Genomic DNA, 19,041 nt, shown 5'->3' on the forward strand with positions numbered 1-19,041 from the left:
TCTATTTCTCTGAATCACTACTTAACTAAGGATCGAACTAAGATACATGGTAATCATAAGAGTGACGATGATACAATGCCAGGGCACCTCCCCCAAGCTTTGAACAAGCTAAGGGTGATGCCCATACCCATGTACTCACATGTTCTTCTCGTGAAAGCACGATTCTGCTCTTCCAACAAGATTACTTCATTATCGAGTGCTGTAATTTGTGCACACGCAGATTCCATGGCATTCAAGCTATCGCTTTCAGGTAAAGAAAATCATCACGAAAAAGTAATAGTGATTCTCCTTGTTAGAATCACCACAGGGATCATTAGCATAATCCCCCTTGGATCCTTCGGACTCCTCCTAGCTCTTCCTCATGACATCTTTCGGGAACTATGGTGTATCCTCCTTTCCTGAGGATAGCTCGTAGTAGACCTTGCTGTATGGGCGAATGCCCGGTGAAGGTCAAACTATGTGATGTTTCTTGCGGAGGGTTGGTGGAGCCATGACGATCTAGATCTGTCAGAAAAACAGCCCAAAACAGAAACAGAGGAGAAACTCGTGATGCGGTGGTCAATACATACGGGAGCATCTATAATGATTTTTCTAGGTTAGAATATGTGTCCAGAAATAAAACAGAGTCCACGAGGCAGATGAGGGCCCCAAGAGGCAATAGGGCGCGCCCACGGGGGTGGGTGGGCCTAGTTGGCCCGTGGTCCCCTCATGGGTCCCCCTAAATCCTTTTTTTTGAATTTTTCTAAAATACCAAAACCAATAGAAACTATTTTTATGGAATTTTTGGAGTCGTTTTACTTATCGTATCACATACCTACCCGTTTTCAGCATTCTAAGGTGTTCCGGAAGGTCTCTCTTATGTGTTCTTCACAAGTCATAACTTGGATAATGTTAGTTTCAACATTAAGTGCCATACCTGACATATAGTGTTTAATTCTTTGACCATTTACAACTCTCGGGTTTTAGCCTTCGAAGTTGTTAATCTTTATATCACCGGAGCTATAGACCTCCTCAATGACATAAGGGCCTACCCATTTGGAGAGAAGCTTATCTGCAAAAAATCTGAAATGAGAATTGTACAAAAGAATTAGGTCACCTACATTGAATTCCCGTTGATGGATTCTCTTTTCATGCCATCTTTCAACTTTTTCCTTAAAAAATTGGCATTTTCATAAGCTTGTGTCGTGCATTCGTCCAATAAACTAATATAAAATAGCCTCTTTTCACCAGCAAGTTTAGAATCATAGTTGAGTTCACTAATTGCCCAATAAGGTTTATGTTCTAACTCAAGAGGTAAATGACAAGCTTTTCCATAGACTATTTTATAGGGGTACATTCCCATGGGGTTTTTATAAGCAGTTCCATAAGCCCATAAAGCATCATCCAGTTTCTTCGACCGGTTCTTTCTAGATCTATTAACAGACTTCTACAAAATTAATTTTATTTCTCGACTACTCAATTCTCCTTGGCCACTAGACTGATGTTGATAAGGTGATTCAATCCAATGGTTAATATCATATTTAGCTAGCAGTTTACGGAAGGCGCCATGAATAAAATGTGAACCACCATTAGTCATTTAAAATTTAGGGACTCCAAACCTCGAAAATATAATATCTTTAAGCATTTTAATATAAGTGTTATGGTCAACACTACAAGTTGGAATAGATTCTACCCACTTAGTAATGCAATCAACAATAACTAGAATATGAGTATGCCTATTAGTAGAAGGAAAAGGTCCCATATAATCAAAGCCCCAAACTTCAAATGGTTAAATAGCAAGTGAATAATTCATAGGCATTTCCTGACGTCTACTAATGTTACCAATTCTTTAACATTCATCATAGGAAAGGACATACTTACGATCATCTTTAAAAAGAGCGGGCCAATAAAAACTGGATTATAATACCTTGTGTGCAGTTCTGTCATGAGCATGGTGTCCTCTGTAAGCTTCGGAGAGGCACTTCCGTAGGATCTCTCCCTTTTCATGCTCAGGCACACAACTTATAATAACACCATCCACTCCTTCTTTATAAAGACGTGGGTCATCCCAAAAGTAATGCTACAAACTATAAAAAAAATCTTTTGTTGATAGGTGAAATTAGGTGGTATAATTTAGCGACAATATAGTTAGCATAATCTGCATACCATGGAATACTATGTGAAGTGTTTATAGTGGCAAGTTGCTCATTAGGAAAACTATCATCAATAACATTTTCCATCCTAGATGAGTTATTTGCTGCAAGGTTTTAAGCTCCCTTCGTATCGATGATATGCAAGTTCAAATCTTGAAGTAAAAGAACCCACCTAATAAATCTAGGTTTAACATCTTTCTTTTGCATAAGGTATTTTACAGCAGCATGATCAGTGTGAATAGTAACTTTGGAATCAACAATGTAAGGTCTAAACTTATCTCGTGCAAACACGACTCCTAAAAATTCCTTTTTAGTGGTATGTAATTTCTTTGAGCATTGTCTAGGGTCTTACTAGCATAATGAATAACATTCAATTTCTTGTCTACCCTTTGCCATAGAGCATCACCAATGGCATAATCACTAGCATCACACATAATTTCAAATGGTAGATTCCAATCGGGTGGTTGGATAATAGGTGTAGAAATCAAGGCTTTCTTGATTATTTAAAAGGCTTCTACACAACCATCATAAAAAAGAATATCTTTTTGAAGAAGATTAGTTAGTGTCCTAGAAACCTTTGAAAAAAAATTAGTGAAACGCCTATAAAAACTTGTGTGACCGAGGATTCTTCTTATACCTTTGATATATTTTGGACATGGCATTTTCTATATTGCATCAACTTTAGATTGGTCTACTTTGATGCTTCGTTCAGAAATTTTTTGCCCAAGTATTGTACCTTCATTCACCATAAATTGGCACTTCTCCCAATTCAAGACAAGATTAGTTTCTTCACATCTCTACAAAAATCAATCAAGGTCGCTCAAGCAATCGTCAAAAGAAGTCCCATGAATGGAAAAATCATCCATGAAAACTTCAACAATATTTCACGAAAGTCAAAAAATGTAACAATCATGCATCTTTGAAAGGTAGCATGTGCATTGCATACACCAAAAGGCATACGTCTATAAGCATAGGTTCCAAAAGGGAATGTGAAAGTGTTTTTCCCTTGGTCCTCTTTTGACACACGTATTAGAGAGAAACCCGAATATCCATCAAGAAAACAAAAGTGTGTGTGCTTAGATAATATTTCTAAAATTTGATCAATAAAAGGAAACGGGTAATGTTTTTTCCTAGTAAGTTTATTCATTTTCACGAAATCAGTTACCATCCTATAAGCAGTTACTATTATTTGTGGAATAATTTCGCTTGTATCATTAGGAACAATAGTTATACCTCCTTTCTTAGGAACACAATGAACAAGACTTTTCATCTACTACGAGCAATAGGATAAATTATACCTACCTCGAGAAACTAAAACACGAGATCTCCTTTTGGTGGAGGACGACCCCCTAAAATATCAACACGCAAGCAATGTTTGAGGATAGGTCCTTCTCTAAGGAATATATCATATATCTCATTTATTTCATTCATATGTATATTATTCTCATGGTCTAACAAATATTATTCTAAAGAATGTGTAGGAGGCACAACAATAGAAGAAGACTAATAATTTCATCTTTACTAGATAACTCCTTCTCATGTGATTGTCTACCAAATTTAGAGAAATTAAATTCTTGACACTAATTACCAAAGCTTATTTAACTTTCTCTATGACGCAATTAATTTCAGCAATAACAGTATTCAAGAAAGGTCTACCAAATATAATGGGACAAAAGTTATCTTGTTCATAACCAAGTAGTAGGAAGTGAGTGGGGTACTTGAATTATCCACACAAGACTTCAACATCTCATACAATCCCAAGCTGCGATATAGTATCTTGGTTTGCAAGTTTAATAGTGACATCAATATCTGCAATTTCATAGGGTGCTATACCATTCATAATTTCTTTATATGAGGTAAAGGGTATAGCACCAATACTAGCACACATGTCACATAAACCATGATAGCAATAATCTCCAATCTTAATAGAAACAACACGCATGCCAACAACTAGTTTGTTTTTATCTAGCTTGTCCTCATTTCTAACAGGCTTTACAATTCTAGCAGATTTTCAATACGAAAGTAAATAACATGCCCATCAATTTTATCAACCAAGATATCTTTAACTACAATAAAATTAGACTCCGCAATTATTTGTTCAGATGGTTTGGGTGTTCTAACATAATTTCTATTAACCATAGTTGTAGCTTTAGCATGTTCGCTAATCCTAACAGGAAAAGGCGGTTTCTCGATATAAACAGTAGGTACAACTGGATCAACATGATAAACAATTGCTTCCTCTTTAACTTTAATGGGTTCCTCTAATAACTTTTCAATAGGTGGACGATATTTGAACCACTTCTCCTTAGGGAGATCAACATGAGTAGAAAATCATTCACACAAAGTAGCTACTATCTCAGAGTAAAGCCAATATTTATTGCTAAACTTATGAAAAGTATAGGTTTACATAAAAGATTCACAAGAAAACTTAAGCTTTATACCTGGCTCTTTAACTTCGCCAAATTTCCAGTCTTGGACTTGCGTTTAATTCTTTCCATGAGATCCCATTTGAATTCAATAGTCTTCCTCATATAAGAACCTGTAGAAGGAGAATCAAGTTGTACTTGATCATTCCGAGCAAGCCAAGCATGAAAAATTTGTATAACCATTTATCTCGAGAGCTCATGATTGGGGTAGGTGTGCATCATAGATTTAAGCCTCCCCCAAGCTTGAGAGATGCGTTTTCCTTCATGAGGCCAATAATTATAAATAAAATTTCGATCACGATGAACTAGATGCATAGGATAAAACTTCTGATGAAATTCTAGCTTCAATCGATTCCGGTCCCATGCTCGAATTTCATACAATAGCCTATACCACATCAATACTTTTCCCTCCAAAGGAAAAGGGAAATATTTCTTCTTAATTGTCTCCATGCAAACCTTCAAGCTTAAATAATCCACAAACCACATCCACATATAAGAAGTGGTAATCAGGATGAGTTGTACTATCATAAGGATTATCTATCAGTTTCTCTAGTATACCCAAAGGAATCTCATGATAAATATTTTCAGTAGATTCACTAGGTTTAGGAGCAACATTTTCAACTTCCGTTCGAGGCAAATATGCCATAAACAAGCCACTCAAAGGGTGACCGTCCATAGTAACAAGCAACGGTAAATTTCACCATGTATCAAAAATGTCTCCGTACCGATTTCCACTTACCAAAGGCGCTTCACTCCCCGGCAACGGAGCCAGAAAATAGTCTTAATGACCCACAAGTATAGGGTATCAACCGTAGTCCTTTTGGTAAGTAAGAGAGTCGAACCCAACAAGGAGCGGAAGGGAATGACATGCAGTTTTCAGCAAGGTATTCTCTACAAGTGGTGTAAGTAACAATGTTAAATAGTTTTGTAGCAAGATAATTCGTAACAAGTGACAGGTAACAAAAGTAGGAAGTGTGCAGCAAGGTATCCCAATCCTTTCTATAGCAAAGTATAGGCCTAAAAGTACTCTTATATAAAGCAAACGCTCATGACAGCACATGGGAATTACTCTCTAGTCATGTTCATCATGGTAAGTTGATTCGCATTTGTTGCTTTGATAATTTGATATGTGGGTGGACCGGTGCTAAGGTTCTGTTCTCAATTAAACAAGAAACCCACTTATGATTACCCCCTCTCACAAGAATCCACAACTACGGAAGAAGAATTAAGATAAATCTAACCATAGCATGAAACATGTGGATCCAAATCAGCTCCTTATGAAGCAACGCATAAACTGGGGTTTAAGCTTCTATCACTCTCGCAACCCATCATCTACTTGTTACTCCACAATGCCTTCCCTTAGGCCCATAACATGGTGAAGTGACGTGTAGTCGACGTTCACATGACACCACTAAGAGAAGCAGCAACATACAGATCATCAAAATATTGAATGAATACCAACTTCAAATGATTACTTATAACAAGACTTCTCCCATGTCCTCGGGAACAATATTAACTACTCACACCTCATCAACGTGTTCAAGATCACAGGTATAATGGTGATCAAGGATCTAAACATAATATCTTCCACCAGCTAATCCTACGAGCATCAACTCTGCGATGGAATCAACACTACTAGTAACCCGCACATACCAATCTAAGGTTCTGAAACAAAGATTGAATTCAAGAGATGAACTAGGTCGGAGATGAGATGGTGTTGGTGAAGATGTTGATGAAGATTGGATCTCCACGAAGGAGGAGGCGCTAGTGATGACGATGGCTTCGATCTGCCCCTCCCAGAGAGGAATTCCTCCGGCAGAATCTTTGTGCCAGAGAGCAAAAGGTACTCTACCCAGGTTTTCACCTCGGGACGGCGACCCTTCCTTCTGAAAGTATGCTTATGATTTTTTAGGCCAAAATACACCATATAGGAGAAGAGGGGGTCGGGAGACCCGCTTCGCCCCCATGAGGCAACAGGGCGTAGCCAAGGGGTGGTCGCGCCTAGTTCGCTCCAGCACGTGGCCCCCTCTCGTATATCTTGCCCCAATGATTATTATATATTACATAAAAATTCTCCGTTAAAGGAGTCGAGTGATTTTTCACCCCTTTTCTTGGTTTTCATGTCCAAATTACAATTTCCAGTAGTTTCCCTCTGTGGTGTACCTTGCACATTGAGAGAGAAATACATAAGAATAGTATCATGATGAGGAATAATGGACAAGGATAACATAAATATGAATAAGAATTCATGATGCATATTGGACTTATCAATTGTCCTTTCGGCGATTGCAGCGGCCTTGCTGGAGATTGCGGTCGCACTCATGGATGTTGGGAGCGCGTTCATGGCCGATGCGGTCGCGCTCGGGCTGGAGTGGGTCTCCGAAGTTGCCTTCATGATACGGATCCACGTCCCCATCTTTCACATGCAATGTTTGAATAGTAAAATGGGCTTCGGGACCAAGTGTGACTGTGTGGTTGACACGCTGGCGATGGACTCTAGCCGACTAAGCTTCCAGCGTAAGCCATATGTCAGGATTGGACCAAGATATTTGGCACTGCATCAAACACGGTTGATGATCATGAATTGTTTGTGATGTACTTGATTTTCATATTGTTTTAAAATGAAAAAATGTGGTTACATCAGCAAAGGTAGGTGTTTGGATTGTAATAACATTTATTTGTAGTGAACATGAAACTATAGGAGTGTTTGTTAAAATATGGAATTATTCAAGGTTCGTCGGGCCTTTTTAAACATTAATTGAGTTTTTTATACATTTAATGTACATAGTTCAAATATGAATTGCATGCACATTCTAGAGTGCATTAGAATGGGTTGAAAAATTATATATGGGGCAGTGGCTGCATTTTTTCGTCCCATGCAAGAAATGAGAATGAAATTCAAACGTCGTGGTGCTTTGGCTCAGCCATAGACATTGAGAATATGTGTTTTCAAATTATAGTAAATCGAATTCTCCTCAAAAATTCATGAAACTTGGCATGGTGTCATGACATGGATCATGTTGTATGTGGTAAAAATGCCCAATTTGGGACAAGTTTTGGCACAAGCCTCTTACAAAACAACGATTCTTACATGAAGCCATGTGGCTCCACTAAGGAACGTTCACCTTTTATGGGAGAAAACACCATCCTCTAGCTCTTCTTGCCTTGATGTTTTTCTACAGGCACCATACAACAACATAATTGTCGTGCTTATATATGGAATTATTCATGGTTAATTTCGAATTTATATACATTAACTAAGTTTTCTAGGCATTTAATGTGCATAATTCAAATTTGAACTATAATCACAAAGTACAACGCATGAAAATTGGTTGAGAAATCATATATGTATCACTATCTGCATGTTTTGGTCCCATGCAAGAAATGACAATGAAATTCAAATGTTGCAGTGCTTTGGCTTTGCCATAGACATTATGAATATGTCTTTTCAAATTCAAATTCAAACGTTGCGGTGCTTTGGCTCAGCCATAGACATTGAGAATATGTCTTTTCAAATTCTAGTAAATCCATTTCTCGTCGGAAGTTCATGCAAGTTAGCATGGTGTCATGACATGGGTCATGTGTGATATGGTAAAAAAATTCCCAATTTGGGACAAATTTTCGCACCATCCTCTTACAAACCAGAGATTCTCATAATAAGCCATGTGGTTCTGATAGGAAACGTTCACCTTTTGTGGGCGATAACAACATCATATATATATTCTTGCCTTGATTTTTTTCCTACACGCACCATAGAGAAACATGACCTTTGTGCTTAACTATGGAAATATTTAGGGTTCGTTTAGCTTTTCTTGTAAATTAATTGAGTATTATAGTCATGTAATGTGCATAATTCAAATTTGAAGTATAATCACAAGGTCCAGCACATGAAAATTGGTTGAAAACTTATATATGAGTCCTTGGCTGCATCTTTGAATCCCATTCAAGAAATGGGAATGAATTTCAAACATCTCACCCTCTTCGCGCGGCCCCAAACATCGAGAAACATGGTTTTTACATTCCCGTAAATCAAAAACTTGTACAAAATTCATGAAAATTGGCATGGTATCATGGAAGTGCACACATATGTTGTGGTAAAAAAATGTCCAACTTGGACATGTTTTCATGCAAGCCTCTTACAAACCGGAGCTTCTCACAAAAAGCTTTGTGGTTTCGATATGGAACATACATCTCACATATGTGGGCAAAACGACATCCGTTGCCTCTTCTCTCCTTGATTTTGTTTCTAGAAACAACATAGACCAATAGGAGTGTAGTGCAAAAATATGAAATTATTAAGGGTTCACCTGGCTTTTTATACATTAATTGAGTTTTCTATGCATTTAATGTCCATAATTCAAATTTGAACTACATTCACAAGGTCTAGTGCATCAAAATGGGTTGATAAATCATATATCTGTCCCTGGATGCATGTTTAGGTCCCGTGAAAGAATTCAGGATGAATTTGAAACATCTTGGCATCTTGGCTAGGCCGCAAAGATTAAGAAACTTGGTTCCAGAATTCCCGTAAATCCGAAACACGTTAGAAATTAATGAAACTTGGCATGGTGCCATGACTAGGCACATAAAGGCATTGCATGATTTTGTTTTGCAATTTGACACATGTTTCCGATTTTTTTCTTCTCCTAGGACGAACATTGAGAATATTGGTTTAAATTATAGTAAATCCAAAACTCAAAAAATTAATAAAATTGGGCAGGGTGTCATGATATAGCACAAATATGATTTGATATTTTCCGTGTCCGCTTTGAGTGAAGGCACAAATATCAATACCTAACATAGGCATTTTGGAACAAAAGGGTATCATGTTACTATCGCAAATGGGTGTATTATTTTTAAATCACGGGCATTCTACTCACCCATTACATGGTGCCATGCGTCACACTCTTTATTGGCTAGGAGGTAGCATGCAGACACATGTTTGAGTAGACGGGAGGAATGTTGGTAGTCGTCTGCACGCTCAGACCGGAGGCGTGTTCTTTGACCCTCATCACAAATGTTTCAGATTGAATACCAGTTTGTAGATCTACAGCTATGTTTCCTTCGCGAGTAAGCCAAGTGAAAAATTGACGTGAAGGATTCTTGTATCGTGTCATCGCAAACGTTTCTCTAGAATGACTCGTGTGCTTAATACATACAATCCTCTAAGATTTGCATCTACCATATTGGATAAATTGTCATTTTTTAAATTGGAAACATTGGCATTAGTCGATCTAGTAACATTAGCATTTGTCAACATTGTAAGAGTGACATTTGTCAAATTTTGCAAGAACAAAAGCACTATTACAGTGCAATTTGCAACTAAAATTAACAAAACATAGATTTCATTCATAGATTAAGCAGTGGTCTTTTTACAAAACAATTGAACTCACCAGCTGAACCGAACTATGTTTTCCCCAGTTGTCGCTAACCACGTACTAAAATTGCTAGTTCAACTATATATACTAGCTAATTTGAATTACACGTTACAGTTCAACCATATCTATAGTTAGATGAAAGTGAACAAAATAGCCACTAAATGCTACAAAGGAGGGGATTTGTACTACTTCCAGCAGCCTCCCCTCTATCGAGCATGTTCAGTAAGAAGTAGAGGAGGAGGAGTCTACCGATGAGCTCGATGAGTCAAATCGGTCGCTTGTTGCTGCTGTACTCGTGACGTGCCTCATCAAAGTGGCTAGGCTCGACGTAGATCTCCTCATTTTGTGCCACCGCTGCAGCATCTGTAGTGGCCATAGCATTGGTGAGCCTCTTTGCATGCTCGACCTGGCACTCCGCCACCTCATCGAGGAAGTTTATGTAGCGTGCAAGGGCGCTGACGGAAAAATCCGAGTGGCCGGCATTTGGTGGCCTCCTCCTCCTGCCTTTGGATCGCGGTGGCGGAGCGGGTGATGGCCCCGGTGGTTAACGGTGTGGAGGCGGCCATGGCGGACGATGGTGAGGTGGTGGTCAAGGTGGTCGCTGGTGTGGTGGCGGTCAAGGCAACCGTTGTTGGGGTGGCGGCACCGGCAGCCGGTGGTGGGGTCGCGGCCATGGCGGTCGCCGGGAGCACCTGCCTTTGGGCAGAAGTGGCGAAGCGTGTGGTGGGTGATGACCCACAAGTATAGGGTATCAATCATAGTCCTTTCAACGAGTAAGAATGTCGAACCCAACATGGAGCGGAAGGAAATGATAAGCTGTTTTCAGCAAGGAATTCTCTACAAGTGTTGTAAGTAACAATGATACATAGTTTTGTAGCAATATAATTCGTAACAAGTGAAAAGTAACAATAGTAGTAAAGGTGCACCAAGGTATCCTAGTCTTTTTTATAGCAAAGGACGTCCTTAAAAGTTCTCTTATATAAAGCAAGCACCCCCGATGACACATGGGAATTTCCGTCTAGTCATGTTCATCATATTAAGTTTATTCGCGTTTGCTACTTTGATGATTTTATATGTTAGTGGACGAGTGCTAAGGTGTTGTTCTTACTTGAACTAACAACCTAATTATGATTACCCCCTCTCGCAAGGATCCGCAACTATGGAAGAAGAATTAAGATAAATCTAACCATAACATGAAACATGTGGGTCCAAATCAGCCCCTTATGAAGCAACGCATAAAATGGGGTTGAAGCTTCTATCACTCTCGCAACCCATCATATATTTGTTAATCCACATTGACTTCCTTTAGGCCCATAACATGGTGAAGTGTCATGTAGTCGATGTTCACATGACACCGCTAAAGGAAGTAACAACATACATATCATTAAAATATCTAACGAATATCAACCTTTATATCATTAGTTATAACAGGACTTCTCTCATGTCCTCGGGAACAATAGTAACTACTCACACCTCATCAAAATAATACCTTCCACCAAGTAATCCAACAAGCGTCAACTACAAGATGTAATCAACACAACTAGTAACCCCGCACGTACCAATTTGAGGTTTTCGGAGAAATATCGAATACATAATATGAACTAGGGTTGGATATGAGATGGTGTTGGTGAAGATGTTGATGAATATTGGTCCTCCCATGAAGGAGTAAACGTTGGTGATGACGATGGCTTCGATTTACCCCTCCTGAAGAGAAGTTTCCCCAGCATAATCTATGTGTACAAGAGCTTAAGGGCCTCTGCCAAGGTTTCCGCCTCGAGATGGCGGCACATCGTCCCGGAAGATCACTTATAATTTTTTTCTAGGGTAAAACTCACCATATAGGAGAATATGGTCGTCAGAGGACTAGCTGGGGCCCAGAAGCCATCACGGTGTGGCCTGGGGGCGCCCTGTTTGCTTGTGTCCAGCTCGTGGCCCCTCTGTGGTATATTCTTGGCCCAGAAATTCTCAAAATTTCCATAAAAAATCTCCGTAAAGTTTCAGGTCATTTGGGGCAAGTTGATTTTTCTACCTTTTTCTCGGTTTCGCGGTCCAAAATTCCAGTTTTCAAATATTTCCCTCTCAGTGATGGACCTTGCATATTCAAAGAGAAAGAGCATAAGAATTGTATTATAATAGGGGATAATGGACATGATCAAGATAAATAGCAATAAATTCATGATGCAAAATAAGCGTATCAACTCCCCAAGCTTAGACCTCGCCTGTCCTCAAGTGGAAGCCTAGCTCGACAATAAGGACCACATGATTTGAGAGAGGGGTGTCGATAAAAACAAAATATGATCATGAGAGCATCATGAATATTAGCATAGGATCAAGTATTTCATCATATAAATTCTCATAAACAAGTAACAATCCATTCAAAATTATTGGAGTATGAAGCATAAACCCTATTGATAATCAACAAACTATGTTCTCAGCCATTGCGGCAATCATAATTTATCATAATTCAGAGGAGAGCCTATGTAAGGGCTTTCTTTTTGGCTAGTTCACATACTCAACTATCATTTAATCTTCTATGATTGCTCACGCTCAAGGCATATTTTTGGAGCTCATGTTTCCATAGGACACATAGGATGATAGGGGCTTGAATGATTTGCCAGCCAACTTATTTACCTCAAGGGTAATGTCAACAATGATAAATCATAATCATTTATATCCACTTGGATAAATTAATCTAAATCTTTCCTCAGCAGATGGAGCTTGACACTATAGGATTAATAGGTTGGACGAGGAATAAACTTTATTGACTCAAGTACAGGATTGAACTCCTAAAAGTAAAAGATAGACCCTTCGTAGAGGGAAGCAGAGGTTGTCATGCACTTTTAACTTGTTGGATTTGTGAACTCTTAATGCAAAGGAACGTCACTTCATATTGCCCCTTATGATAGCAAACTTTATTATGCACTCTGTCGCTTTTATTCCTTTGCCATCACAAGATCGTACAAAACTTATTTTCCCTTGTAATAAAAGATCATACATATTTAGGGGTAATTTTTATTGCCCTATGCACCTATGACAAATTACTTGACGGATCTTACTAAATCCATAGGTAGGTATGGTGGACTCTCATGGCAAGTAACTGGGTTTCAGGGTTAAGGATGCACAAGTAGGATCTCTACTTAGTACGGAATTTTTGGGCTAGCAAAGGATCTAAAGCAAGCATCACATGTTGAAGGATCCAAGACCACATAACTTCTATGTGAATGTAAACTACCATGATCATTACGTTGTCTTTCGTGTCCAACATCAACACTTGATCAATATATAATATTTGATGAAGGCTCACAATCATAAAAGGTGTCCATGATAGTATATTTATATGTGAGTCTCCCCTCCCCTATCATAATCTTGCTTAGATTGCGACAATGACGAATATTGTGTTTATTTACTATCTACAATTTTTATCACTTACACCCTTTTTATGTGAAGTCATTACTTCTCATGAGATGAGCATATGGTCTTTATGTTTCTTTTTATTGCCATGCTATGATGATGGGTGCCCACAGGTAAAGCTCAAAAACACAACTAAACTTTATTATATAACTCGCATACTTGATTACAAGGATAGATGGAACTCAAAAGAAAAATTCTAAGCAAAGCAAATCTGAAATTAATTTCTCTAAATAACGAAACAACTAAGGATCGAACTAAGATAGATAGTAATGATAGAAGTGATGGTGATACGATACGGGGGCACCTCCCCCAAGCTTGGGACAATCCAAGGCTGGTGCCCATACCCATGTAGTCAAGCGTCCTTGATGGCCCCAAGTATAAGGGATCAATCGTAATCCTTCCCATAAGTAAGTGTGTCGAACCCAACGAGGAGCATAAGGAAATGACAAGCGGTTTTCAGCAAGGTAATTTCCGCAAGCACTGAAAAAGCAGTAACAAGTTGTTTCATAGCAAGATAATTGTACCAAGTAAAAAGTAGCAATACTAATCATAGGTGCAACAAGCTAGCCCGATCCTTTTGTGTCAAAGGACAGGCCGGAATGGTTTCTTATAATATGCAAAGCGTTCTTGAGGGCACACGGGCATTTCATCTAGTCACTTTCATCATGTCGGGTTAATTCGCTTTGGTACTTTGATAATTTGACATGTGGGTGGACCGGTACTCACGTGTTGTTCTTACTTGAACAAGCCTTCCACTTATGATTAACCCTACCGCAAGCATCCACAACTACGAGAAAAGTATTAAGAATAAATTCTAACCATAGCATTAAACATAGGGATCCAAATCAGCCCCTTACGGAATAGCGCATAAACTAGGGTTTAAGTTTTTGTCACTCTCGCAACCGACCATCTAATTACTACTCCACAATGCATTCCCTTAGGCCCAAACATGGTGAAGTGTTGTGTATTCGACGTTCACATAACACCACTAAGGGAATCACAACACTCACATCATCAAACTATCGAACGAATATCAACTCCACATGACTAATTGCAACATGACTTCTCACGTAGCCTCAAGAACAAAAGTAACTAGTCACAATGATAAACATTCTCATGATCAAAGAGGTGTTAATAGCATATTGGATCTGAATATACGGTATTCCACAAAATAAACAATGAAGCATCAACTACAAGATGTAATCAACACTACTAGTCACACCCCGCATACCAATCTGAGGTTCTGGTACGAGATTGAGCACAAGAGATGAACTAGGGTTTTGAGATGAGATGGTGTTGAACATGTTGATGAAGATTGGCCTCCCCAAGATGAGACGGTTGTTGGTGATGACGATGGCTTCTTTTTTTCCCTGCGGGAGGGAAGTTCCTCCGACGGAATCACTCCTCCGAAGGGCAAAAGTGTTCCTGCCTAGGTGTTGCCTCGAAACGGCAGCGCTTCATCCCAAAAGTACTCTCCTGATTTTTTTTAGATCAAAAGAGAATTTATACGAGAAGATGGTCGCTAGAGTGGGCCAAGGGACCCACGACCCACGTGGCCGCGCCAGGGGGCTGGCGTGCCTTGGTGCCCAGTAGACACCTGGTAGCCCCCTCTGGTACTTCTTTCCCTAGTATTATTTATTTATTACAAAATAAATCTCTGTGAAGTTTCAATCCATTTGGAGATGTGCATAATAGGTATCTTTGACATAGCTTTTTCAGGTCCAGAATTCCATCTGCCGGCATTCTCCCTCTTGATGTAAACCTAGCATATTATGAGAGAAAAGGCATTAGAATTACTCCATCAAGTGGTACAATGCATAAAACACTAAAAATAATTGTAACAAAACATGATGCAAAATGGACATATCAACTACCCTAAGCTTAGACCTCGCTTATCGTCAAGCGGAAGCTGATAAAGAAAATCATGACCACAAGCTTTGAGAGAGAGGTGTCCTTAAAAACAAAATATGGACATAGTAGCATCATGCTCCTTATTATAACAATAAACAAATTTTATAAAATACTTCATCACAACATTTTTGTCGAGACCCCGATCCCAAGCCATACAATTCCAGCTTGTAACACATCATATCACTCTGTGGCATCACGCATGGTAATCACCACGGCTGCCACCTTACCTTGGTCGGGACCGTTTGCGCCTTTTGGCTAACGTATATGACTATGTCGCGAGCAATCACATGTCAGAGAACCCGGTCGACATGGCTACTTATAAACCCAAGTGGCACATCTGTACAAGTTCAGGCATACATAACCCAGCAAAGCAGGTGTTGGTCAATAGCGTGTGTAGACGATTCATAGCAAGATACTCAGACTCCATTACACGATGTGACATTTCCCTGAAGGGACAAACACAACAGCAAATAAGGATACATGCCGGTCAATCAATGTGTCCGGAGTAGTAGCAAGCTACGAAGGCTCGGTGGAAGCATAGAGAGGCATTTCCCCGTAAAGGGTACTACTAAAGGCACACAAATAGGTGTCGAATCCCACACATATCACTTCATTTCAAACATACACACAATATGCACGATATGTGTAGATACAACATGGCATCACAACTCTACAACATATCATTTATTTAATAGACTCCGAAGAGCCAACATAGTATAATGTTACAAACAGAAGGGCATCACATGACCCAACATTCGGAGCTTACAAACATCGAGCGGAAGTTACATGTATGGGTACAGACATCTATTGAAGCGGTTAGCAGAGCCTGAAAAGCTACAACGGCCCTACCATAGGAGCCAGACCCCTATCGAGGTTCCCAAGCTATTCCATCGATGTTAACGTCAATAGGAAAACGTAGAGACAACAACGTCTATCTCTGCAAAATGTAAATAAGCAACAGTGAGTACGAAGGTACTCACCAAGACTTACATCAGAACTAACTACATATGCATCATGTATCAATTAATGGGGTTGTGGGGTGTACTGCACAAATGCCAGTTTTGACCTTTGGCTAACCTAAACTACAACAATGTTTCATACCGCTCTCGTCTCCCTACGAGGGAGTGCACGCGAGTCCACTTATCCACCACATCAATACACCACCATGGATCCTCTCTCATCATCCTACTAGAAGGACATCCATAGTACTCACACCTATCTAGACCATTTTAGAGTATCAAAGTTATCTATGAACCATGCAAGTATCCAAGTAGTCCATATATGAGGACGCGGCTATTCGAATAGATAATTACCCTGCAGGGGTGTACTTCTTCACACATGCTACCGCCAAATATCTCCATGTGCACATAAAACAAGCACCTCGTCAACCTTCAAGCGGAAGCCCAGCGAGGGAGTCGGCCATGGACGTTAACCTACAATGACTAACATCCAAGGCAGTCGCCTATCTGAGTTGGAACCCATAATGGAAGTCCGGCCAAGGTTTCCAACATGGCCACAAATGATGTGAGCAAGGCCCCAAGCCGGTCCCGATTGGTCCGTTCATCCACTTAGCAGGCCGTGCCACAACCTATGAATGTTTCAAAATACTACGACTCCTGGACTGAGAACAGAGTAGTTAATAGGCCGAGCGAGTTACTGTAACCCAATGTGCGGTAGTAGCTACTCTTGGAACACCAGAACAAGATCTCAGATCCTAAGTGCGACATCAATGAGACAACCCACCATGTACTCCAACATGGCCTCTCATTGCTACCTTTACCAAAACAGGTTCACATACTTAACTCTCATCAGTAGGACATGATCATTCCAAATCATCACCCAGATGATTAGACCAGCTCAACTCTAAGCATAGCAAGCATAACAGGGTAATGGCACAACATAGCTCCAGCATCGACCAGCTATGCTAGGTTGCTTGGTTTAGCTATTTAATGTGACAATGACAGGTCATGCAAAGGAATGGGTTCATCTACCGTAACACAAGTAATAGTTGAATCATCTTGTCCTAATGCATTGAGATAAGAGCAAGAGCGAGAGAGTGGGATTGTATCGGAATGCTCAAGGAGGGTTGCTTGCCTATTGATCAGAATAACTCAGTTGTTCTTCAATGTCGCTGATAACTACATCTCGCAAGTCTATCAACAAGAACAAACAAGAACAAATTAAGCATGACAAATGCTTCACATTGATGCATGAGCATGGCATGTTAACATGATGTTGGTTTTGTCTAATGCAAGTGGTCGTAAGTTAAATGGAAGTAATTTCATTAATATAGATCAATTTCAAACCCATTTATAAGCATTTATATGCCTTTATTGTAATTGTCCTATTCAGGAAGTTTAAGTTGTTCAAACATGCATGAAAATGGTACCATCAGATTCCTTGCATTTTTCTAATAATTTTTCATATATAATTTATTTCATTTGGAGCTATGGTTGAATTTCTATGAATTTATGAAGATTTTACTATTTTTTGTATTTTCATGAAATATTTTATTCTAGAAATTAAAACTGCGTGAGGCTGATGTCATCCCTGCGTCAGCAGGTCAACTAGCCGTTCCAGGTCAAACCTGACCAGTGGGGTTACTGGTCAGTGACCCGGGGCTAATCCCCGCGCTTACCCGGGCAGATTGGGATTTGACCACGAGCGGGGCCCGCTAGTCAGTGGCGGTGGGGGTGGCGATTAGCGGCTAATGGTCGGCCACGTTGGCGCGTGCCGGAGTATGGCCGACGACGACCAAATCTGCGGCGGAGCTCGCCGGACTTGCTCGATTTGGCGCTACAGAGCATGGATGCGAGTGCCGAGACGACCAGGGCGAAGCCCAGGCTTGGTCTCATCTAGAGGAGGCAACAGTTGGTCGTGGGGGCATCAGGGAAGGAATCGAGAGGGCATGGGGAGAGGGGGAATGGGGTCTGCTGCTCACCACGAGGAGGATGGAAGCACCAGCGGCTCGGGGAGGTCCGGTAGCTCGCGAATCAACGACGAGAGCTCCGGTGACCAGCAATGGAGTTGGCGACAACAACGATGATGCGGGGCCTCCGTCTTGATTCCTTCTACGTGGGGAAGCAGGGCTCAACGATGGATACGATGAGTAGGCTAGCGGGCCTCATCGAGGCTGGTGGTTGCGGTGGCTGCAAGCGGCGGCAACGGCAACGCTCGATAGCACGCGAGAGGGAGAGCCAGAGAATGGGAGAGACGCAAGGAGGATAAGGGAGAGGGAGTGCTGGGGGGCCTCCGTGGCGCAGATGGAGCGAGGGCAGGCAGGAAGGCAATGTGGAGGTGGCCAGCGACGTGGCCACACGCACCATGCACATGCATGTCCTCCTCGCACGAGGAAGAAGAAGGCCCCCTACCCATGGTGGGCTGGGCTAGCTTCCCTCCTGGGCGAGCAGGCCAGGTAAGCTTCTTCTTTTATTCTGTTTTCTTTTCTTTTCTATTTTTCTGACATTTGTTTTCTATTTTAATATAAATGCAAAACCATTTGTAAATATCCTTAAAATAATCATGTGGGCTTAGTGGATTTTCCCACTACCACATAAAAAAATTCAAAAATAATTGGAACTATATTTTATATAACAAATATAATTCCATTCCAAATAATTGTTTTTTAATTCAATAGTCCAATATAAAATATTTGTGTGTTTTCAAAATATTGGTTGGCAATTTTACATCATCCTAATATTTTCACGGAACAGTTGGAACATTTTCTTGGAACTATTTGAAGCAGCTTTTAGATTGCCTTTTGACAAAAATTTGAATTGTGAG

Source organism: Hordeum vulgare, chromosome 5H (genome assembly GCF_904849725.1).
Source record: "Hordeum vulgare subsp. vulgare chromosome 5H, MorexV3_pseudomolecules_assembly, whole genome shotgun sequence".
NCBI lineage: Eukaryota > Viridiplantae > Streptophyta > Magnoliopsida > Poales > Poaceae > Hordeum > Hordeum vulgare.